We start from the raw sequence: 9,003 nt of genomic DNA on the forward strand, positions 1-9,003 counted from the left end.
CTGGGTAGCCACTTGCAAAAAATTGAACTTAGACCCCCAGCTAACATCATGTACGAAGGTAAAATCCAAATGGATTAAAGCCCTCGATATCAGCCCCAAAACCATAAGATATATAGAACAATACGTAGGTAAAACACTCCAGGACATTGAGGCTAAAGGCATCTTCAAGGAAGAAACTGCACTCTCCAAGCAAGTGAAAGCAGAAATTAACAGATGGGAATATATTAAGCTGAGAAGCTTCTGCACCTCAAAGGAAATAGTGCCCAAGATACAAGAGCCACCCACTGAGTGGGAGAAACTATTCACCCAATACCCATCAGATAAGGGGCTAATCTCCAAAATATACAAGGCACTGACAGAACTTTACAAGAAAAAAACATCTAATCCCATCAAAAAATGGGGAGAAGAAATGAACAGACACTTTGACAAAGAAGAAATACAGATGGCCAAAAGACACATGAAAAAGTGCTCCACATCACTAATCATCAGGGAGATGCAAATCAAAACAACGATGAGATACCACCTCACACCCCAGAGAATGGCACACATCACAAAGAATGAGAATAAACAGTGTTGGCGGGGATGTGGGGAGAAAGGAACTCTTATCCACTGCTGGTGGGAATGCCGTCTAGTTCAACCTTTATGGAAAGCGATATGGAGATTCCTCCAAAAACTGGAAATCGAGCTCCCATACGATCCAGCTATACCACTCCTAGGAATATACCCTAGGAACACAAAAATACAATACAAAAACCCCTTCCTTACACCTATATTCATTGCAGCACTATTTACCATAGCAAGACTCTGGAAACAACCAAGATGCCCTTCAACAGACGAATGGCTAAAGAAACTGTGGTACATATACACAATGGAATATTATGCAGCTGTCAGGAGAGATGAAGTCATGAAATTTTCCTATACATGGATGTACACGGAATCTATTATGTTGAGTGAAATAAATCAGAGAGAGAGAGAAAAACGCAGAATGGTCTCACACATTTATGGGTTTTAAGAAAAATGAAAGACATTCTTGCAATAATAACTTTCAGACACAAAAGAGAAAAGAGCTGGAAGTTCCAGCTCACCTCAGGAAGCTCATCACAAAGAGTGATGAGTTTAGTTGGATAAATAACTACATTTTGAACTGTCCTAATAATGAGAATGTATGAGGGAAATTGAGAACCTGTTTAGAGTACAGGCGGGGGTCGGGTGGGGAGGAGGGAGACTTGGGACATCGGTGATGGGAATGTTGCACTGGTGATGGGTGGTGAAGAAGAAAAGAAAAAAAAAAGAAAAAAAAGAGAAAAAAAAAAGAAAAAGAAAGTAAAAGAAAAAGAAAAAAAATAAAATTGTCATAGAGAAGACTGATTTATGGGCTGTGTTTACATTTGGTTCTGGAGAGTGCTGTTGGCCTGACTGATTCAGTTTCCTTTAGTTATTTTTTTCTATCATTGACGGAAATAAAAATTAAATATAGTAACACTCTTTTCATAAATTCCCTCCATAAGAAATATAGCACAACTTCAGTGGTATAAGAGAGCTAGAAACGATATGTTTATGTTTGTAAGTCGAACAATGTTTCACCAGATAAATCTCTTTGTGTCATCAACCTATGATATATGATGACAAAGTACAGCCTCTCAGCATCCATCTGGCTTGAATCCCTCCAGGATCTCACTTGAACTGGAGAAAAACAACCCACATCGCTCCCACAAAGCACTCTCTAAGTGATTCTTTTCTCTGAAGTTTCTTAACACTAGCTTAGTTTATAAGATGTTAGATTTTCTCCTTTAAGTCCTTAGATTTGGCTGTGCTAGATTTAGGGTGGGAATAGAGCTAAAGACAGATATACATGAGGGGTGACCTTTTGTAGAATTCTCAAGGCAAACAGAATTCAGAAACTCACACAGTTTTTTTTTTTTTCATATTAAAGAAATAAACTTGGCACAGGTAAAGGAGACATCCCACGAAGGCACGAAGAGAAAGCTGCCGTTTTTAATGAATCACAGTCTGTGATTCAGCAGTCAAACTGTGGCTATCTGTCAGCTCTGAGGAGTAGGATTCTAATTTTCCAGCAGCTGGGGATGGAATTTCAAAGTTATCTTCTAATTACAGAGTGTCCGGGGCTCTCTGGGTAGAGCCACCTTTGGTGACAGGTTAGAGCTGCACAGTTGAGACATCTGTGATTCTCTTTCAAACAAGCCCTGTAGGCAATGGCCCTTCTGTGCCCTTATAGGCAGAGCAAATTAACTTCCCCTAAATTCATGTAGCTTGTAGGAACAAATAGGGGCTGAGGCACCTCAGCAAATACTAGACTCCTATGTAAATTAATCAAAGTGTACATTAAACTGGATCAAAGCTATCATTGCTCAATAAGGTAAATAGATGTAAAAGTCCATACCAAAGTTCTCCAGTGATTTGGCTTTTTCCAGTTGGAAGCAAGGGGAAGAATGGTTTCACAGCAGAAAGACTTCACAAACTTTAGCTATTTGCTTCCTACAATCATGTAAAAATATTGTAACATTTCTTTGTCCTTTGTTTTACCTAATACTGACAAATTTATGAGTTGATAACTTAGTATCTATTATAATAATATTTCATGAAGACATGTATTTAGTAAATGCATTTCATTTGAAGCTGAGTGTACTTCAACTATTTTGCAGATGAACAGAAGAAGTAAATGATTTACTAAAAGCAATATATAAATAAGCTTCTCAAACTTGAGCAAGCATCAAAACCTTTTCAAAATTCTATTAAAATTCACTTTGCTTAGGCTCATTTTGAGCTTTAATTAAACAACTTGGAAAAAAGACTAAAGAATTTCCATTTTCTAACAGCTACCAAGTAAGGTTGATTCTGGTTTAAGACCACTTTTTGACACAGGCTAAATCTAACAGACTTCTAACTGAGTGGGGAAAATATTTTCACTCAACACCTCAAATAAAGGGGGTTGACACCTAGGATATACAAAGTACTCACAAAAATTAATCCTACCACACCTAAAACCCCCATTTAAAATAGAGTAAATGAGCAGAGGAAGATCAACAGATGGACAAAAGGCACATGAAAAAATGTTCTTCATCACTTATCAGTAGAGAAATCCAAGACAACAATGAGATATTATATACTAATGAGGATGGAACATATCAAAACTATTGGAAATACTTGCTGTTGGCAGGGATGTAATGAAAAGGGAACTCCCATCCCCTGCTTGGGGAGTTCTGCTTACTAAATGGTCTAGAGTTTTTAAAATGCATAAAAACAAATATGATGAGGATATAAAATACCTTGAATATCACATATGTTCATATAGTAGTTGTAGTCATTTCAGTGCTATCAGTGTTTTTCTTTTAAAGTTTTGATTCCTATTCAATTTGAAAACCCACAGATAATAAACACCTAACCTTGTTCTTAGAATTATTAACTACAGTGTTAATAATCACTAAAATTATGTCAAGTCACAGAGGGATGTAGCTTACTACTGGCAACAGCAGTGGTGCCTGCTGCTTTGGCTCTCGGAAGACACATTGTGCCCCCAGATGAACAGTCACAGCTGGTGGCAAAAGGTGGTAGGCATGAAGCATCACTTTACCCAACTTTCTATTGTACTACAAAACAATAGTCATTAAAATAGCATGGTATTGGAATAATGAGAGACCCACAGATTAAATATTCAGAGAATAATCACATATATACAACCAATTTATCTTTTATAAAAGAGTAAGGAATACAAAATGCAGAAAAGAAACCCTCTTCAACAAGTGGTGTTGAAGACACTTGGTGTTAAAACAACTGGCAAGCCTCATGCCAAAAAACCAAACTCAGACCTCTGACTAACACCATGCACAAAGGTCAAATCAAAATAGATCAAACAATTTTATCGGAGCCGGTGAGGTGGTGCTATAGATAAGCTGTCTGTCTTGCAAGCGCTAGCCAAAGAAGGACCTCAGTTCGATCCCCTGGCATCCCATATGGTCCCCCCAAGCCAGGGGCAATTTCTGAGCGCTTAGTCAGGACTAACCCCTGAGCATCAAACGGGTGTGGACTGAACCCCCCCCAAAAAATTTTATCAAGCCTGAAACTATAAGGTATATAGGAGAAAACATAGGCAAAATCATCAATGATATACAGAAGTCAGCAAGGAGGAAACACCACAATTCAAACAGGTGAAAGCAGAGATAAACAACTGGGACTGCATTAAACTGAGAAGTTTCTGCACTTCATAGGAAACAGCAATTAGTTTACAAAGGTCGCCCATGTAATGGGAGAAAAGATTCACTCAATACCCAACAGATAAGGGCCTAATGTCTAAGATATACAAAGTGCTGAAATAAATAAACAAGAAATAACATAATCAAAAAATGGGGAGAAAAATTTAACAGACTAAATTTACTCAAAGAAGAAATACAAATGGCAAAGAGGCACATAAACAAATGAACCATATCACTAATCATCAGTGAGATGCAAATCTAAACAAGGAGATATTATCTCATGCCACAGACACTGGTACAAATCACAATAGTAAAAAAAAATCAGTGCTGGTATGGAGAATAAGAGTTCTTTATTCACTGATGGTGGGAATGCCATCTAGTCCAACTTTTCTGAAAAACAGTATGGATATTCCTCAAACAAGCTGGAAATTGAACTTCATATGATCCATCAGTAGTACCACTTCTAGGGATATTTCCTAGGAACACAAAAACACAATACAAAATTGCCCTCTACACTGCCATGGTCAGTGCTGTTTACAATAGACAGAATCTGGAAATAACTCAGATGCCTGACATCAGATGAGTGGCTAAAGAAACCATGGTACATCTACACACTGAAGTGCTATACAGTTGTTAGGAAAAATTAAGTCATGGCATTTGCTATACATGTATGGACAAGGAGGCTAACATGCTGAGTGAAATGAATCAGAGAAAAAGAGAGAGATAAACATAGAATAGCCTCACTCATTTGTGGGATTTAAGAAAAATAAGATAGTCTAGTAATAATATCCAGAAACAAAAGAGAGGTGGGACAGAAGGATCAAAAAGAGTGGTGAGAGCAGTTAGAGAAATAATTGCACTAACAACTACTATGACAATGATTGTGAGAGAGGAAGAAATAGAATGCCTGCCCCAAAGACAGGTAGGGTGTGTGGGAGGAGGAAATGGGAAATATTAGTAGTGGCAAAAGTTACCAGAAATCAGGGAGTGCTATGTTATAAAAAAGTCAGTCCCATTCATGTATAGCCAAGACATTAATACCTAAAATATTAATATATCATGGTCTAACATGAATTTAGATTTTTTATTTCTGTAGTTGAATTCTGAGCTAGACAAGTACTTCAGGTTATTCTTATTTCAAAATGTATTTATTTCAAAAATTATTCTTATTTCAAATTTTAATTTATCTGAATTAAAAATACTGTGTACTAGTTTTCTATGACTCTACCTTACATCCAGTAGTCAGAAAATTAGTTTTGCTATAATTTTTAAAAAAAGGGTATATAGTTATATCAAAAGAAAATTTTATCTTTATTTAAAATTTCAAAGCTTGCTTTTTTTTCTTAACAAATAACTGCGTAATACATAATCTACTTCATTAAATCTTTTCTTTCCTCTTCTTCGTACAATTCAATTAACCAAATTTATTTTTTGTTTTGTTTTGTATTTTTGGTTTTGGGTCACACCCAGCAGCATTCAGGGATTACTCCTGGCTCCAAGCTCAGAAATCACTCCGGGTAGGCTCGGGGGATCATATGGGATGCCGGGCTTCGAACTACAGTCCTTCTGCGTCTAAGGCAAACGCCTTATCGCTGTGCTATCTCTCCAGCGCCCCAATTAACCAAATTTTATGCATAATACACAATATTTCTATTTAAATCAACAAAAATATAAAAATTGTATAATTAGATATATAGTAATCACATAAATATTAAAATAATTACATTGTAAATTGATATTTAACCAAGCACCTATGACATAGTACAATATATATCATTTCACCTGCTGATTGATATACTAAGTATTCATGAATGAACTTTTTAATTATGAAATGGTGTTTTGTCTTCTAATCTCTAAAGTTCTAAATATAGAATACCAACAGAAACATTTCTCAACCTGTGTATCAGTTTATTTTAGAAAGTAGCATGTCAAACTCTGACCCAAGGTTAAGTACAAGATTTCTTTTTCTTCTTTCTTCTTTCTTTCTTTCTTTCTTTCTTTCTTTCTTTCTTTCTTTCTTTCTTTCTTTCTTTCTTTCTTTCTTTCTTTCTTTCTTTCTTTCTTTCTTTCTTTCTTTCTTTCTTTCTTTCTTTCTTTCTTTCTTTCTTTCTTTCTTCTTTCTTTCTTTCTTTCTTTCTTTCTTTCTTTCTTTCTTTCTTTCTTTCTTTCTTTCTTTCTTTCTTTCTTTCTTTCTTTCTTTCTTTCTTTCTCTCTCTCTCTCTCTCTTTCTTTCTTTCTTTCTTTCTTTCTTTCTTTCTTTCTTTCTTCTTTTTCTTTCTTTCTTTCTTTCTTCTTTCTTTCTTTCTTTCTTTCTTTCTTTCTTTCTTTCTTTCTTTCTTTCTTTCTTTCTTTCTTTCTTTCTTTCTTTCTTTCTTTCTTTCTTTCTTTCTTTCTTTCTTTCTTTCTTTCTTTCTTTCTTCCTTCCTTCCTTCCTTCCTTCCTTCCTTCCTTCCTTCCTTCCTTCCTTCCTTCCTTCCTTTCTTTCTTTCTTTCTTTCTTTCTTTCTTTCTTTCTTTCTTTCTTTCTTCTTTCTTTCTTTCATCTTCCTTACTCTTTCATTCTGTCTTTCTTTCTTCCTTTCCCTTCCTTCCTTCCTTCCTTCCTTCCTTCCTTCCTTCCTTCCTTCCTTCCTTCCTTCCTTCCTTCCTTCCTTCCTTCCTTCCTTCCTTCCTTCCTTCCTTCCTTCCTTTTTTCTGCACAGGGAACTATATGTATTATTGGGAATATACCCTGAGCCAGCCACATTCAAGGCAAGTGCTCTAGATGCTTGTAGTGCCCTACAACTCCAAATCCATCAGGGAATTGATAAAAATAATATGAATATGAAAAATGTCATTGAGCAAGCGGTGTGTGCATTACATAATATATTCTGAAGTGATGATCATAAATTTGAATTTATTCTTTGTCAAACTACAGTTAAATACATTATTGATAGAAAATGAAGGAATTTGAGCCATAAAGAAAAGCCTTAAAATAGGTGCATATGGATGGAATGACTAAGAGATGCATGTAAACAAAATACAAACCTTAAAGGTAAAAGGAGAAAGAAAAGGGGGGGGGATGACAAACAGAGGTTAGTTATTTGCCTTGCACCAAATTTTTATTGATTTGGTCTTTGACATCCCATATGATTTCTTCAGTCTGCAGGGGGAGTTTTTTGAATTCAGAACCCATGAACTAGCCCCGAAGGACAGAAAACTGTAATCCCAATATTTTTAAAGTGGGAGAAAGAAAAAAGAAGAGTCTGTGTCATGACTGGTTTCATGGAAGTTCACAGCTGCCTTTTTTTAAAGGTTTCCAGGAGAGTTAGGCAAATATGAAGATGCTGTGCAAAGTAATATAGATAAATAATAAAAAGTCACATTTTTAGTGACCAAATAAAGTTGATAAAAGAATGAAATCTTCCAACAAGATCAAAACATGGTTTTCTGTCTGGATTAATTTTGCTCTAGGATAGAAGCTTAATAAATATAAGCATAATTATTCAAAAATGCTATTGCAATCTTATTGAAAATATATATTATAACATCCAAATACAAGTATAAATTTTACTTTTAAGAAAATATTTTTAATTTACTTAACATTATGTTAAAATTTCTTTAACATTATATTATCGCAGGAGTTTAGCAATTTTAGATATTCTAAAAGTAAGTCATTTGATTCATGAAAAATAACAAAATTAGCAACTAAATAACTTGTTCTTTATAAAAATAGCATCTATAAGTAATTACCCTTTCCCCTATTTTTTTCCAGACTTCTACTCCTACATTTCTCTTTTTTTCTTTTTTCTTCTTTTTTGGGGGTCCTTCCGGACTGCTGGACAAATTCTAAAAGAGCTATAACACTCCTACATTTCTTTTTAATGTACATCATTTCATCAATATTATCATAAATCATTACGTTATTTCAAATATTAATTATATTCTGGTTTTACACCTAATCTGCTCACCTCTAATATCCCCCAAAGTTATTTTTCTTTATTATATAAAATGAAATATTTTCTTTTTTCAAACTTTAAGTACCGTGGTTACAAAATTGCTCATTGTTAGGTTTCAGTCATACAATGTACAGCAACCTTCACCAATGCACCAATCACATCACCAATGTCTCCCCTTTCCCTCAGTCCTACACTTTACTATCTTGCTCTAGGGAAGGAAAATGGCTTCTCTCTCTCTTGCTCTCTCTCTCCCTCTTTCCTTTTTGACACTTTGACACCATAGTTGCACCATTGTTAATGGAGTGTTGTTTTGCCAATCAAGTTTCTCCACTTTCAGTGTGGAGTTCTTGTCCAGGTGATTAGTTCCAACTATCATTGTCCTAGTAGATCCTTCTTCACATTAGCTACACTCACTGCTCTTTGTGGTAAGCTTTCTATGCTGGGCTGGACCTCCTGGCCTTTATCTCTATTGTCTCTGAGCAATATACCATATTATCTCATGTTTTTAATATATCTCACAACTGAGTGGTATTTTTCTATGTCTCTTCCTTTCTCTCTGCCTCCTTTCACTCAGCATAATAGTTTCCATGTCCACCCGTGTATAAGTCAACTTCATAACTTTATTTTTCCTAATGGCTGCAGAGTACTCCATTGTGTAGATAACCACAATTTTTTAAACAGTCATCTATTGTTGGAAGCCTGAATTGTTTCCAGATACTGGTTATTGTAAGTAGTGCTGCAATGAATATAGGAGTGAAATAGCAGTTTTGTATTGTGTTTTACTGTTCCTGGGCATATTCCTAGGAGTGGTGTTGATAGATCATATGGTATCTCAATATATAGCTTTTTGAGAAA

The 9,003-nt window shown here is 35.3% G+C and overlaps 1 pseudogene; it reads right to left on the minus strand.

The window, feature by feature from the left end:
• Window positions 1-8,010: 8,010 nt before the first annotated feature.
• LOC126021020 (uncharacterized) lies at window positions 8,011-8,058 on the minus strand (annotated as a pseudogene).
• Between the last annotated feature and the right edge of the window lie 945 nt (window positions 8,059-9,003).

The sequence above is a fragment of the Suncus etruscus genome, chromosome 10, assembly GCF_024139225.1.
Source record: "Suncus etruscus isolate mSunEtr1 chromosome 10, mSunEtr1.pri.cur, whole genome shotgun sequence".
Classification (NCBI taxonomy): Eukaryota; Metazoa; Chordata; class Mammalia; order Eulipotyphla; family Soricidae; genus Suncus; species Suncus etruscus.